Here is a 16,024-nt window from a genome sequence, read left to right as displayed (position 1 = left end):
AGGGCTCCAGTCTGCTGGCCCCGTGCTGCCCGGGGTCCGTAGGGACAGCTCAGTCTGCCATTAGGGAATGTTTTCCCGGGAACCCCCTGTAATATTTCACGAACCCCAAGGGGTTCACGAACCCCACTTTGGGAAACACTGTTCTAGAGATACCAACAAAACCTTTCAATGGAACTATTTTCCCTGTAACTCAGTTATGTCATGTTCTTTAAATAACATTAAGATCTGAGCAATGACAGTGTAGTGTCTGAAATAAATCCAAGGTGAGTATAAGATGTGGGACTTGAGTGGCAGCAGACATGCCCAATACTAAACAGTTGTCAGTAAGCAAAGATCCAGAGAACTGCAGCTCAATTTAGAAGAGCTGTTTAGAAATGTCTTTCCCATTGTTGTTTGTTGTGTGTTACAGTCATGCCTAGAAGTCCTAGTTGTGGTTGTCCCATTAAGCCCCATTGTGGTATTCACTGTATAAACACAGAATGAGAGACAATCCTGCTTCAAAAATCATACAGTCTAAATAGATGAAACAAACAAAGGGTGGGAAGGGAAACAGAAAGGTAGTGGCAGAGCGAGGAATGGAAGCCAGGATCCCTGACTTGCTGTCTTCTGCTCCACCAAGCTGTGTCTAGGGGCCAGGGCTCTGGACTGGGAAGTGGAATGCTCTCTTCCTCCTGTCTGGAGAGTTTCTGTGGAAGTCCTGTTTCATCATCCTGACCACAAACTAATGGCCTCCTAACATAGGAGCCTTGTTCTTTCACATCAGAACAATAGAATATGACTTTTTACAGCATAATCTGCAATGCAAATATTCACATACGTATCATGAGTGGACACAATTCAATATTTTCTCATTTTAAACTTCTGCTAATTTTTTTTCTAGCTGTCAGGAAATTGATCCTCTGAGGGCACTATTTAAAGGAACTCTGTCCAGTTAGAAAACTACGTTGCCAAGACCAATCGCTTTAAGGTTCAAAGAACAGATGCTGCAGCTGCAAAAGGTAATAGCTCTCCACATTTTAAGAATGTTGCCTAACACTTTCCATTGTAGGACCATGTTTTCAATTGCTTATATAGTATTGTATTGGATGCTGACCTGCATGATAGCAGATTAGATATTGACATCAGTGGCCCAATATAGCATGTTATAATCTGATTCCACTCAGATTTAATTGGGTACCATGGGTGAATGACTCATTTCAAATAAAATAAGAAACTGCTTAAAATTTTCACTGAGCTGAATCTGAACTTTGATTTTTGCAAAATGTCTGGACTTTTAAAATCATTACTTTTATGTGCTTGTGTACTTACTGGTTAAAGCAGATATACCAAGGGAAAGACTCTTTTTGCAGTATGATGGACCTGACTAATACCAAGCAGTACTAAGGGGGGAATCCTGGTCTCATAAGGTTTTCAAGTGGGGTTTCAAAACCAAACCAAAATAACTTGGATAAGTTTGAGATGAATGGTAAGAAACAAACCTCCTAATTGTTTGGGGCTCACCCATGTGTGATACTGAAACTGTCAGCTCAGAGAAAACAAAGAATGAGGCTTTTGGGGAGTTCATAAAAATATTATATTGTATAGCAATGTATGTTGTGACTCATCTTCAAAACCTTTATGCACCAATGGGCCTCTGATCCATCACTGGTCATACTGGGAATTTATCATACACCGATTTTATATGACAATATAATTGTTCACACTTTTTAAAGATTGTCTCATTATTTCTATTGTTGATGTCTATTTTCAGTGATTTATAACATGCCTGTTTGGAGGTTTGTACATCATACCAGTCTTGCCAGGATGGAGCCTCAGCAATCTTGCTGTCATGTAAGCCACTCTCTTGGCCAGGCACTAGAGAAGCAGACACTTCTTCATTTTGTTGTTGCTGAATCCAGGTGGCATGGTGTCGGCTTCTACAGTGCCTGGCCAAGAGAGTGGCTTACATGATGCTGGCTGGCTGAGGAAAGCATCTCAAGAGTGTAGTGAGGAGGGAGTTTTCTCAGTCTTTGTCACTGAGGTGCTGCTGGAGTCCTAGGTGACTTAGCTCTCCTGGAAATACTTTTTCTCATCTGCTTGATGTGCAACGGTTCTTTCTGACATGGGCCCTTGTCACATTCATCTGTCCCTTTGTGACTTACAGATTGGATTACTGTAATGCAGCTGGTCTTGAAAGACGATAGGGGCACGTCTACACAAGCCTCCCAGGGCAGGTAGACAGACTTTCGCTAGCAGGGCTTGAGCTAACACACTAAAAATAGCAATGTAGATGTTGTGGCTCAGGCTCTCAAGCCCACCTGCATGTTAAAGCCCATCTGGCTTTTCCAAAAGAAAATCGGAGCAGTTATTTATATTCAGTGGATACATTCTGGCATTGTGGTTATTTTTAACTAAAAGTGATTAAGTCTATAATATTTTTATGATTTGTGCCCAGAGACAATTATGGTGGCATATTTTTAAAAACTGAAGAGGAAAAAATCAAATAGATAATATGGCATGTGTAATTAGGTTTACATTCATACACACGTGTACATACTAGTAGACTGAAATATATGATTTAAAAATGAAAACCATCTGGTGGTGCTCAATTGAGCGTGAAAACTGAATAAATGTAAAATGATGTGCATTTAAAAAATTGTTTTCACTGGGCATTCAGTTGTTGAGACACAGAAGCAAATGAAAAGAGCCTCAGAAAATGATCACCTTGACAAGTTTCAACTCTGTCTTCAGGGTTTGAAGCCCAAGGAGATAGGCAATATATGGGGCAGTGTTTGTGGCTACCCTCAAAATGCTGTATTGAAGTTATGATTGAGAATCTCTGTCTATTCTAACTTTTCCCCTTCGTTCAGCTGCTGGTAACTTTCTCAAAAATCCTTTGAGCCTAAAAAGGTCCATACTTGGTCTCAGGTAAGAACAGGGTGTGACTGCGTGCGTGTGTGTGTGTGTGTGTGAGGGAGAGAGAAAGAGATACAACCCTTTAAAAATAGTGAAAACTAAATCTTTTCAACTTTGGGGCCTGGTCTACACTGCCAAGTTTTTCCACCAAAAGGCAGCTTTTGGTGATGACACAGCAGAGGTGTACACACTGCAAAGTCACTTTTTGCAACGAAACTCCTCGGTTCCAGCGCTGTAATAAAACCACCTCAACGAGAGTGATAAGGCTTTTTTGCGCAAAGTGCCAGGGTAAACACCTTGCTTGCTTTTACTGCTGTAATTGGCCTCTGGAAGTGTCCCACAATTCCTGTGCTCTGCTCCTTGTTTTGAACTCAGCAGCCCGGCAGGCATACGCCCCTCCTCTTTCAAAGCTCTGCATGCTGTGCTGCTCCGCTCTGGGAAACAAAGAGCAAATCCATGGGAGGCAGGTGAATGCACCCTTGGGGGAGGCTAGTCCCTGCCCCTCCCCCCACCCAAGGCCCTGCCTCTCCCCTTCCATTCCCCCCCACCCCTGCCGGAGCCCAGAGCACACTGCACCCCCTGCGGCCACCACTCCCCTGCTTCCCCCCAGCCCCAGCGCACCAGGCGGGTGGCGCAGCTGGAGCGCCCCCGGCCCCAGCATGCAGGGCCAGTGGCATGGCCAGAGTGCCCCCACCCTGGAACGCCGGGCGGGCGGCACGGCCAGAGTGCCCCCAGCACTGGGCGGGCAGTGTGGTCCCAGCGTTGGATGGACGGGTGGAGCAGTGTCGTGGCCCCAGCCCCTGGGTCTTGTGCGCACACCAACGTTCCAGCCTCTTGGCCCCAGAAAAGGAGAAAGGGATGGGAACAGCAGGCAGGAGGGGCCGACCTGGGGGTGGAGCGTGGGCAAGGCCACATCAGGCTGTTTGGGGAGGCATAGCCTTCCCCTGCCTATGCTACCTGCCGCCCATGAGCAAATCATTCACGTGGAATGCTCCTGCTGTCTTCCACACTATGAACACAGGCAGGCAGGGGTGGATGTGTGTGTTTGTGTGAAAGACAGACTCTGTTCTGTGCAAAGCCAGTGAGGGAGATGGGGGCTGATGTCGTTGTTTCCTCTTCCCCCTACCTCAGAACAGTGGCTGTGGTTGTCTGAACTTAGGAGACAGCATGCCAACACACTCACTCTGCCCCAACACAGTCCACCCCCCCCCCCATACACATGCTCCCTGTCACACACTCTCCCACCCCCCACACACACTTCAGTTGAAGAACATCTGGCAATCTAGTAGGATGCCCATGAAACAATGGGATTGAGAAACCTGCATCATGATGCTGTGCCTGCCCCATGAGGCATTGCAAACCCTTCCCAAAGCACCCTGTGGTCAGTTTCACAGTGGGATAGTAACAACAATGCACTGCTCTCTTTTTGGTTGCAAGAGCTGCTAGTGTGGATGCATTCCAGAAACACAAGGAGCACAGTGTGGACATGCAACAGCGGTTTAATTAAAGCACTTTAATAAAAGTGGTATAACTTTTAGCAAAAAAACTTGGCAGTGTAGACATAGCCTGAGTTATACAAGGGAGGAAAAATATTCTTCCAACTTGAAGAATATTTGTCCCAGCTTTTGTTTTGCCTGTCTTCATCTGGGGATCTCAGCACTTCATAAACATTAATTAATGTTGATCAAACCTGTGAGGTAGATAAGTACTGTATTATGTCTGTTTTACAGCAGGTCACTTGACTTGCCTTTCACACAGCAAGCTGGTGGCAGAGCACAGGACAAGAACATAGGAGTCCTTAGTTCTATTTTCCCTGCTCTCATGACTTCATTCCTTCCCTATGCTAATTAGAATTTCACATCCACAACTGCATTATAACAAAAATTCTATAGTCTTATTCCCCTCCCCACCCCGCAGCAGAGTGACCTAATGATTGGCATGCCAGCCCGAACATTTAAATTGCTTGGGTTTTTTGTAATGCAAACGCTTACTTTGAAAACATATAGAACACCTGTTGTTTAAATGTTTTAGGTTCCTAATATCACCTATTTAATTAATACTGACTCACATATTGGGAAATGGACTAAATGTTAGAAACTTTTAATAATGTCGTAGTGGCAGAGTAGAACTACAACAGAATTTGACTCGTAACACACGGTATGACAATCTGATCTGAATGCCACTAAGCTTAATTCTGTATGTTTGTTTCTTGGTGTATTTTAATTAGGTTCCAACTGTATCTTATCCCACAGTTGGAACTGACTCATGTTGCCTCCCACCCAGTGGAAAATTGGATCAAACCTTGTTGGAAACTTGTTCATATCAAGCCCCATTGTGAATACACACCAATGTCTCTTCTTATATTAGAGACCATGCTCTGTTCTGTGCTGTTGCATGGTTTACTGCATTGTTTGAGGATTCCAGGAGCCTAACATACTGTTGGGGGAACTGACTAATTGCACCATATTGTGAATGTTCTTTGATGGCATCTCATATGATTAGGGGAACTGACTCATGGCAGGACAGTCTTTTATTATGAGAACGTGACATTTTGTGTTTATTAGTCCTGTGACTCAGTCAAAAGAGGTCTGTTTTGATTTTGGGTGCTCTTTGGCAGAAGTAGTGCTTCATACTACTGTACCATGTTGAGAATCCATGCTTGGACTTGAGCTTGTTTGCTAAGCTACTATGCTGGCTATTGCTCAGAGATGACTGTGTTAGGAGGGAGGAATTGGTGCCATGGCAATGCTGGACCTGGCAGGTATTGAAAGGTAAATAATCTGAAAAGCCTCACCCCATCCTCTCAACCAAGGCATCCGCCATGCTGAGGAGGGAATTGCTTGGTTGCATGACACTATAAGTAAAAAAGGCACAGAGCGCACAGCTGCTGCTGGTGTCCTAAAGCTGCCTAGGCCCCTATGCACCGAAAATGGGGGTCAGATTTTTCTCTACGTTACTCCTAGAAAGCTCCAATGACTGAAGTCAATATGGCTATATGGGTATAACCATGGGCAGAAATCAGTTTAAGGGGTCTGAAGGCTCCTTAACATTGAAAATGCTACAGAGACTTTCATAAATACTATCTGGTCATTGCTGGGACCTTTATTGAAAATTGGCATTTTGTGGTACTGTGGTGTTGTTTGGTTTTGATAGCTGTTATTAAAATAATGTGTATGCCTATTTTGTTTAGGATATGAACAGAAATAAAATCTTTTATTGCTATTGTAGGTTTTCTATTTATTTTTCCATCTTTATATTATTACATTAACACCAATTACTGTTTCTGAAGACAGATCTCGTCAAATCATGTCACATCAGACATGTATTAAAATTAACATACTTAAATGTAGAGCACCTACAACAGAAACCAAGCAAAATAAAGTACACTCTTCATTTTAATAATAAGATATATATCTATATCGAGATATAGATATATAAACACTCTGCTGGTATAGTTTTCTGTGAAGATCCCAGATCCTTTACAGATGTTAATAATGTTCAAAGATAGAAATATTTCAGGAGCTGTATAAAGTGTGACAACATTTGTTTGAGTTAAAGCCCATCTGGGAAATATGGAATGTGCCAGTTCCTAACTTTAGTACTGCACATTATGAGAAATTTGTTGCCATTAAAAACAGAATAACCGAGGAGCAGCTATCTATAATGTAGAATTATTTACACCCAATTGTCATTCTAGTGGAGTGTGCAGGTGATGACATAAACTGCAAGTGCAAAGCTTGAGTAGTTGTCATTGTTATTATTATCGTTTGTGGCAGTGTCCAAGATGTGCTTGGCCCGTTCCAGGCATACAAGAAGGGATAGTTCTTGGCTAAAAGAGCTTTGTTGCTATTAGGACCCCAAGATGGAACCACAGCCCTATATTGATAATGAACATGCTAATGAACACTTTTCTTCTTTGCTAACATTTCCATCTCTCTCCTGCTGCTGCAATCACAACTTCTCCACTTCTGGTCTGTGTTGGTCTCTCTCTCTTTCCTTTCAGAGTAACAGCCGTGTTAGTCTGTATTCTCAAAAAGAAAAGGAGTTCTTATGGCACCTTAGAGACTAACCAATTTATTTGAGCATAAGCTTTCGTGAGCTACAGCTCACTTCATCGGATGTATATGATGAAGTGAGCTGTAGCTCATGAAAGCTTATGCTTAAATAAATTGGTTAGTCTCTAAGGTGCCACAAGTACTCCTTTTCTCCTTCCTTTGTAAACCAAACATGCTGTTGAGGGTTTTTTTTTTAAGCTAATGAATTTAAAAATATATTTGTAACAAATTTTGTAAAATCAGCAATCTGATAGCTTAGTGGACTAATACTTTGTTTCTGGGCAGTTAGTCTTTAGAAAGCTTTGGTGACAGCACCTAATCCAACCACTCGGTATTAAGTTGAAGTAGTTATTTTATTACCAGAACCTCAGGCTCCAAGCCTTCGTGAACCTACAGGACCTTGTTTGCTTCAGACCTCATGAACCAAAACTTGAAAGGTCAGTTGAGAAACTTATCATAAGATGACCCGGACAGTATTTTCTCAGCTCCAGACTGTCTTCTTGGAGAGAATGGAGGCATTAAATGGGCTCTGATGATCTGCAAAGGACAGTTATTAGCTATTTTTATTTTCATTGTTACATCATGTTCCTGAGGCTGGCATTCCTCCTCTTTCTCAGAGAGAGAACAGCAGGAGCGGCCAGATAATCAGATCATACAGGACATTGAAAAGGGCAGAGTAATAGGCTATACTAAGGCTGCCTCTGATAGAGTGTACCAAGGATTTAAAACCTAACTTTTGTGACAGAAATTGTAATGGGAACAGAAAAAGGCACAACGTGAATCCAGTTTCAAGGCAACAAGTGTAATAAGAACAGGGAAGTGGCAGAAAATGCCCTTTAACTAAGGACACAACAAGTGAACTCATAAACATGAACACAAACTCTTAACTGTCCTTTAGCTACCATTCGTATGCCTGGTTACCCAATCTACCTGTGCAAATGCTGCTTTGTGTGCAATGCTGGGTTTTGCATGTTCAGAGGGGTAGCAATATGGGCCCACCTGTTGCAGCCATGACTGAAGAGCTATCCCAAGACTTTTAAGCATTTGTCTCTCTTGGATACTGTAGAGGCATAATGCGCAAGGATGCCATTTTATTTTAACTGGAGCGAGAGAGTGGGGAATCTATTATGACTCCTAGTTCCAGATTATTATTTCTTCTTTCTAGAAGAAACCAATGACAATGCAAATTTGACTGACAAGTATTTGCAAAATCTCTAATGATGGTGCGTTCAGTTCAGTTCAGTTTTAGTATCTGTTTTCAATCTGTCTCGCTGCAATATTTAACAGCTTTTAATTTCATAGAGTGTTTGTTTGGATTTTAATTTCTCTTGTGGTTCTAAGTATCTAAATTCTGGAAGAGTGGCTGGTTGTTTTGCACCAGGTGGAGTTCTTCTGATCCATTTCATCTTTGGTTATGGTAATGCAAATCTCCTTTTAACAAAATGGCAACTTCTTCTGGTGGGGACATGCTGATAATTGTCAGTCAACTAGTGGCCAACCTCTGCCAGACAAATCTTAGCCAGTACAATAACCTGCAACTGGTGATTTTTATATGACGTGCTCATAATGTAGGCATCTACGTAACATAATTTGGCCTGAAAATTTTTGTGCCCGCATTAGTGCTCCTGCAGGAAGTCTAGGTTGAGGTTGGGCTAAAATCTAGTTTTTTGTATATTCTTGTTTATATTCACTTTGGCTCAGCTTTTCAGAAAAGAAGGGCCAAATTCTCTGCTAATGTAAATCAGTGTAATTCCATTGAAATCAGTGGAGCTGTGCCCATTTACAGTGTCAGGGAATTTGGCCCATAGATTTTTTTTAACCGTTCCTTAGATTTCAGTGGAAGCACCTCATGAGATCCAAGAGAAAACTTCATTGACTAGAAATGTTCTGTTGACTTCAGTGGAGGATTTCTCATTAATATGATTTTTCCTAGTATTATTTACAGTGCAGTAGCACCCAAAATGTGCTCAGTGCTGTCCAAACATTCAGGGAGAAACTTGAATCCATTTGTCTCTTCTCTTGAAATCAAGGTAGGTCTTTGTATTATTCTGGTGGCTTAGAAATTTAGCCTCATGCCCACTCATTCATCTCTTATCTTAGTAAAATATGTTTGTCTGTTTGTTTCCCCCCACAGAATCCTCAGTCTTGTTGATGGATATCTTAGTGCTAGTCTCTTTTAAAACAGAGATGACTTAAACAGAATCTGTGCTTATGACAAACTATTTTTGCATTTGTTTTTAATAACAGCAACAAAAACCCCAAACCCCCATGTTTTTCAACAAGCTACACAAAAATTCCCTTGCAGAATGAGTGTGTACCAAGATTCAAATTGAAATGTAATTTTTCTAAAACTATAAACTCCTGAAAACAGGGGGTTGATCACAAAACTTCTACTGCTTTCTCCTCTACCATAACACAGATATAATATCTTAATGCACTACAGATAATACCAGTTTCATTCTCTAATAAAACATGGTGCAAACAAAATGCCAATATCCATTCTCACTGGGAATGGTAATACCTTTTCACTGGCACCAGAGAGCGTGATAATGCGTGTTAGCTGACATGCCAATGTTTAACTAAGATCTGTGAATGTAATTCTGCCCTGTCATTGTTGTGACTTTGAGGGAAAATTCAAAAACTATTCATGACTCATTGAAAACTTTTAAAGAAAAAAATTACAAACATTTGTGGAACTACATATAAACACACAGACAGCATATTACATTTTTCTTCAAGTGATGGTCCCCATATGTATTCAACACGTGGGTATGCATGTATACCAGGACCCTGAGTTCGGGATTCTTTTTACAAGCTGTGTCCGTTGGCCTGCACGTGTGCTGTAGCTCTCCTCATACTCCAAAGCAAGGACATAAAGGGTGGCATGGGCTGGCGCCTCTCCAGTTCCTTCTTACTGCTGCATGGTCCAAGTTGGAATCTTCAGTGTCCTTAGCTCCTTTCTGCTGCATCATTGCTGTAAAGATATTGTATACAGTTAGTTTTTGCAGTGTTGTAGCTGTGTTGGTCCCAGGATATTAGAGAGACACAGTGGGTGAGGTAATATCTTTGATTAGACCAGCTACTGTTGGTGGGAGAGACCAGCTTTTGAGCTTAAATGAAGCTCTTTAGGTCTGTGAAAGATACTCAAGAAGGTCTGTCTACACTGCAATCAAACACCCACGGCTGGCCTATGGCAGCTGACTTGGTCTCGTGGAGCTCAGGCTATGGGGCTGTTTAATTGCGGTGTAGACAGCAATTTGGGCTGGGGGACATCTACACCTCAATTAAACAGCCTAGTAGTCTGAGCCCCACAAGCCTGAATCAGCTATTGCAGTGTAGACATACCCAAAGTGTTGCAGCTAAATACAAGATGGAACAGATTGTTTAGCATAAGTAGTTAGCACACATTTCAAGAGACCATTCAAGGTGAAGTGGCCAGTTAACAACTCTCCAGTCATAGCGAGGAAAAGAGATGGAGGAGGGTAGCTGGGGTAGGGGTAGTGGGCTATTGTCATTGTCATAAATTGTCATAAAAAGCGTCATAAATCCAATGTCTCTATTCAGTTTATGATTTTTAGTGTCTAGCAAAGTTATGAATTTAAGCTCCCAGGCTTGTCTTTTTTGAAGGTATTGTGCAGGTTTCCTTTGAGGATAAAGACTGATGGATCAAATATAGAGTGATCAGTTTGTGAAAAGTGTTCACCCACGGGTGATGTGTTGTTTTTTGTCTTTTGTCATTTTTCTGTGTGTGTGTTTGAGAGCATATTGATTGTCTCTTTTCACCCACATAGTTATTATTGGTGAATTTAATGCACCGGATGAGCTACACCACATGTTGTGATAGAAATGTGTAAGACCATGTTGTGTGGGGTGTTGATCACCATCAGCGGAGATATGTCTACAGGTTTTGCATCTGTTGTTCTGGGAGGGTCTGGTGCCACTTTGAGTTGGTGTGTCCTGGTCTGTGGGGACCTTGCTTCTGATGATGAGCTTGGAGATGTTGTGGGGTTGTTTGAAGGCCAGAAGAGGGGTTCAGGAAAGATTTATTTCAAGCGCATGTGTGGGGCCAATGAACATCGCTTGTTTAAACAAATAAATTACTGACTGAGGCACGTGGTATGCATGCATATCCATGTGTGAAATAGGGACCACACATCTCGAAGAACCTCCAGTAACAGATATGTTACCTCCATTTTTCTTTGCTCCTTTATTATTAAGGACATTTCCATTAAGACAGGATTGCTTTTCCCTTAGCAGTCCATCTAGTCCTGCTGCATACTCCTTCCTTGATGTCACAATGTCTATTTGTAGCATCACGCTTAGCTGCTGTGACAATGTTTATGATGAGAAAAACAACAGATTACAATTGCAGGTGAGGAAACAGCAACAGGAGAAGAGCAGCTCAGAAACAAAAAGTCTATTCTATCCAGATATCTTGAGTAATTAAACAAAACAAAAAAGAGGGAGAGGGGTTGTAGGAGGAAAAAAAACTAGCACAGACATGCCACACCAGCCAGATAGCACACAGAATTGCAACTGACAGAGCAGAGCACATATATCTCTCTTTTTTTTATTCTTCCTTTGTGTTAGGGCATTCAAATTAAAGACGATTCTAGAATTCTTTTAACTTCAGAATCAAGCTGAAGGAATGTTCTCTAAGTTTCCCAGAGGCCTCTCTCCCAGCAGGATACTACATCCATATGGTAGCACGTTTGTTTTCCGAACATCTCTCAAGGGCAGGACCCTGAAAGATGGTGATTAAAACCCCAAATCTGCAGTGACCTCCATATATGGATTTGGCTGTTTAATGAAATTTCTAGTACTTCCTCCTCTTTCTGCTTGGCCTGGGACCTAAATGGGCTGAAAACCATAAATAATGAAAGACAATGAGAGTGAGATGGAGGGGTAATTACTACCTAATCTGTGACATTCAAGGGTTGAGTTCAAGCTTTTAGCTGTGAGTTGGGTTGGTTCTTATTTTACCAACCTGGTTTGCCTGTCCCAATATATCTAATACTCTACTCTTCAAGTGTAACACCTCGAGTAAACATGCAGTGATTGGGTTTCCGTATTCCACTCTTGCGTGCTGTTTAGAAAACGACACGTTCAGTTGTTTGCTCTCATACTGTAACAATGAAAGAAGATTCTCCTTTAGTGGAAGTGGTAGCTTGTTTGTTGTTTTGAGTCAAAGTTCCTAGGTTCTATTCCTAGTACAGGCATGTGATTCAGCTAGTGTTCATGGGGTTGGCTGTTTGTCTCACATGACGGCACACACTGCAGCTGGAATGGTTGAAGGACGAGCAGAACTAACAATGACTGGAGATACAACTGAATCTCGCCTGCTCAAACTGTACATTGGATTAGGAAAATCTTCGAATGAATCCAAGGTGGCCTCTGTTGCTTTCTAAGGACCAGACTGAGCCTTTGCTACTAGCCATGAGTCTGGCTCTCCAGATTGCTGCACCACCGGTTGGTTCCCTCTTGCTTTAAGTGAAGAACATTTCTAACCCTCAGAGGAGTGAGGTTCTGGGAAAGCCTTCCAGTAGGAGGGGCAGACAATCTAACTAGTTTTAAGATGGAGCTTGATAAATTTAATAGGATCATATGACAGGGGTACCTGCGATAGCAAGGGACTGGACTGGATGACCCAGAAGGTCCCTTCCAGTCCTATGTCCTGTGTTCAACAGTGGGGCAGTAAGTTAGAGCAGCCCTCAGCAGGCTGCTGCTTTCTTTTCCCTTGTGTCATTTTAGTTCTGCTGTCCAGTACACTGGCAGAACAGAACCCATTGGCTGACAGCGGTAGAAGGACCCGTACAATGCCTTCTTTCCTCTCAACACTCATAGTCACTATCCAGAAAGGCTGCATAGGGGTTGGCCTTATGCACCTTCCTCCTCAGAACAGGCAGCTGGGAGGCAGTGACCATGAGATGGTCGAGTTCAGGATCCTGACACAGGGAAGAAAGGAGAGCAGCAGAATACAGACCCTGGACTTCAGAAAAGCAGACTTTGACTCCCTCAGGGAACTGATGGGCAGGATCCCCTGGGAGAATAACATGAGGGGGAAAGGAGTCCAGGAGAGCTGGCTGTATTTTAAAGAATCCTTATTGAGGTTACAGGGACAAACCATCCCGATGTGTAGAAAGAATAGTAAATATGGCAGGCGACCAACTTGGCTTAACAGTGAAATCCTTGCTGATCTTAAACACAAAAAAGAAGCTTACAAGAAGTGGAAGATTGGACAAATGACCAGGGAAGAGTATAAAAATATTGCTCGGGCATGCAGGAGTGATATCAGGAAGGCCAAATCACACCTGGAGTTCCAGCTAGCAAGAGATGTTAAGAGTAACAAGAAGGGTTTCTTCAGGTATGTTAGCAACAAGAAGAAAGTCAAGGAAAGTGTGGGCCCCTTACTGAATGAGGGAGGCAACCTAGTGACAGAGGATGTGGAAAAAGCTAATGAACTCAATGCTTTTTTCTGCTCTGTCTTCACGAACAAGGTCAGCTCCCAGACTACTGCACTGGACAGCACAGCATGGGGAGGAGGTGCCCAGCCCTCTGTGGAGAAAGAAGTGGTTCGGGACTATTCAGAAAAGCTGGACGAGCACAAGTCCATGGGGCCGGATCTGCTGCATCCGAGAGTGCTAAAGGAGTTGGCGGATGTGAATCCAGAGCCATTGGCCATTATCTTTGAAAACTCATGGCGATCGGGGGAAGTTCCCGAAGACTGGAAAAAGGCTAATGTAGTGCCCATATTTAAAAAAAAGAAGAAGGAGGATCCTGGGAACTACAGGCCAGTCAGCCTTACCTCAGTCCCTGGAAAAATCATGGAGCAGGTCCTCAAGGAATCAATTCTGAAGCACTTAGAGGAGAGGAAAGAGATCAGGAACAGTCAGCATGGATTCACCAAGGGCAAGTCATGCCTGACTAATCTAATTGCCTTCTGTGACGAGATAACTGGCTCTGTGGATGAAGGGAAAGTATTGTTCCTTGACTTTAGCAAAGCTTTTGACATGGTTTCCCACAGTATTCTTGCCAGCAAGTTAAAGAAGTTTGGGCTGGATGAATGGACCATAAGGTGGATAGAAAGTTGGCTAGATTGTCGGGCTCAATGGGTAGTGATCAATGGCTCCATGTCTAGTTGGCAGCTGGTATCAAGTGGAGTGCCCCAGGGGTCGGACCTCGGGCCGGTTTTGTTCAATATCTTCATAAATGATCTGGAGGATGGTGTGGCCTGCACCTTCAGCAAGTTTGCAGATGACACTAAACTGGGAGGAGAGGTAGATACACTGGAGGGTAGGGATAGGATACAGAGGGCCCTAGACAAATTCGAGGATTGGGCCAAAAGAAATCTGATGAGGTTCAACAAGGACAAGTGCAGAGTCCTGCACTTAGGACGGAAGAATCCCATGCACAGCTACAGACTAGGGACCGAATGGCTAGGAAGCAGTTCTGCAGAAAAGGACCTAGGGGTTACAGTGGACGAGAAGCTGTGTGCCCTTGTTGCCAAGAAGGCCAACAGCATTTTGGGATGTATAAGTAGGGGCATTGCCAGCAGATTGAGGGACGTGATCGTTCCCCTCTATTCGACATTGGTGAGGCCTCATCTGGAGTATTGTGTCCAGTTTTGGGCCCCACGCTACAAGAAGGATGTGGAACAATTGGAAAGAGTCCAGCAGAGGGCAACAAAAATGATTAGGGGACTGGAACACATGACTTATGAGGAGAGGCTGAGGGAACTGGGATTATTTAGTCTGCGGAAGGGAAGAATGAGGGGGGATTTGATAGCTGCTTTCAACTACCTGAAAGGGGGTTCCAAAGAGGATGGATCTAGACTCTTCTCAGTGGTAGCTAATGAAAGAACAAAGAGTAATGGTCTCAAGTTGCAGTGGGGGAGGTTTAGGTTGGATATTAGGAAAAACTTTTTCACTAGGAGGGTGGTGAAACACTGGAATGGTGGAGGTATTGGGAGGTGGTGGAATCTCCTGCCTTAGAAGTTTTTAAGGTCAGGCTTGACAAAGCCCTGGCTGGGGTGATTTAGTTGGGGATTGACCCTGCTTTGAGCAGGGGGTTGGACTAGATGATCTCCTGAGGTCCCTTCCAACCCTGATATTCTATGATTCTATGATCTATGGACAAGTGACAGCTTTGTCCTACGTGAAATACTTCAAGGGCCTATGCTGGCTTTGTACCTGGTTTTCAGGTGCCCCATATGGTGTATATACACCCTTTGTTTTTGTAAGTTCCCTGTTGCAAGTTGGTTCTCCCTGAGAAGCTATAACTGAAGTGGACTGCATTCAATATTAAAGTTAACTAACAGGAATCTATGACAATCAAATTATGCTTTCATATCAGATTGTGGCTATGCACGTTTACTAAATCACCCAAAAGTTGTTATTTGCTTGACTAAAATGCTGTAACAATGCATCAAAGAAGAAATTGAACAGTTCTCTCCCAGAGGAGAGACTACCGTATGAAAGCCCCATTAGCAGTGAATTTCATTATGACCTACACTAACTGTGTTTGATGGCCTCTGTGCCCATTTCCCACATCTAATGTAGGTTTGTTCTCTGTGTTAAATGGGCTGTACATCACATTCTAAACCTAATCTGCCTTTATGAGCATGAATATGTTTTTCTTGTTTGCCATTCCACTCTCAAAAAACCAACCCACTCTCAGTTTAATTCTTTGCAATTGCTTTGAGGGTTTGTTGTACATATAAGGGGGAAACAGGTGAATTAAGGATAAAGGTGACCTGGAACAGTCAATTGGGCAGGACCCTAAACTCTTTGTGGGAAAAGGATCCTACTGGGAACAAATTCCACAATGTGTCTTGCCATGGGGCGCCAGAAGGTTTCAGTCAGTTGCTGCTTTTTTTGTTTTTTTTAAAGACTGCTAGTCAGGGGGTGTTGCTGGGAAAGGAAAAATGGTATCCCCCTTCTCTGAGCATTAGTGTCCCACTTCAGAACACAGAAAGCAGATAACCCGTTCACAGCATAGTGCTGAGCGCTGTCAGCTCTAATGGTAAAAACATCATAGCTCTTCCTATAATAGTGCTAATGAATCTGTTGTCAAAG

At 42.9% G+C, this 16,024-nt stretch overlaps 1 protein-coding gene across 4 annotated transcripts in view; it reads left to right on the top strand.

Annotated features, from left to right (window-relative positions):
• The window catches only part of PDP2 (pyruvate dehydrogenase phosphatase catalytic subunit 2), a 173,003-nt gene that overhangs the window by 29,522 nt on the left and 127,457 nt on the right, over positions 1-16,024 (top strand). For 2 of the 4 annotated variants that reach the window (XR_012154512.1, XR_012154509.1), the window contains exon 2: positions 881-998. The gene's annotated coding sequence lies outside the window, so the exon portion shown is untranslated. Of the gene's footprint in view, positions 1-880; positions 999-2,849; positions 3,452-5,147; positions 6,750-16,024 lie in introns of those variants that run through there. The other 2 variants (XR_012154511.1, XR_012154510.1) reach the window with 2 other exon arrangements.

The sequence above is a fragment of the Lepidochelys kempii genome, chromosome 12 (genome assembly GCF_965140265.1).
Source record: "Lepidochelys kempii isolate rLepKem1 chromosome 12, rLepKem1.hap2, whole genome shotgun sequence".
NCBI lineage: Eukaryota > Metazoa > Chordata > Testudines > Cheloniidae > Lepidochelys > Lepidochelys kempii.
This window is presented reverse-complemented; position numbering and strand designations above follow the sequence as displayed.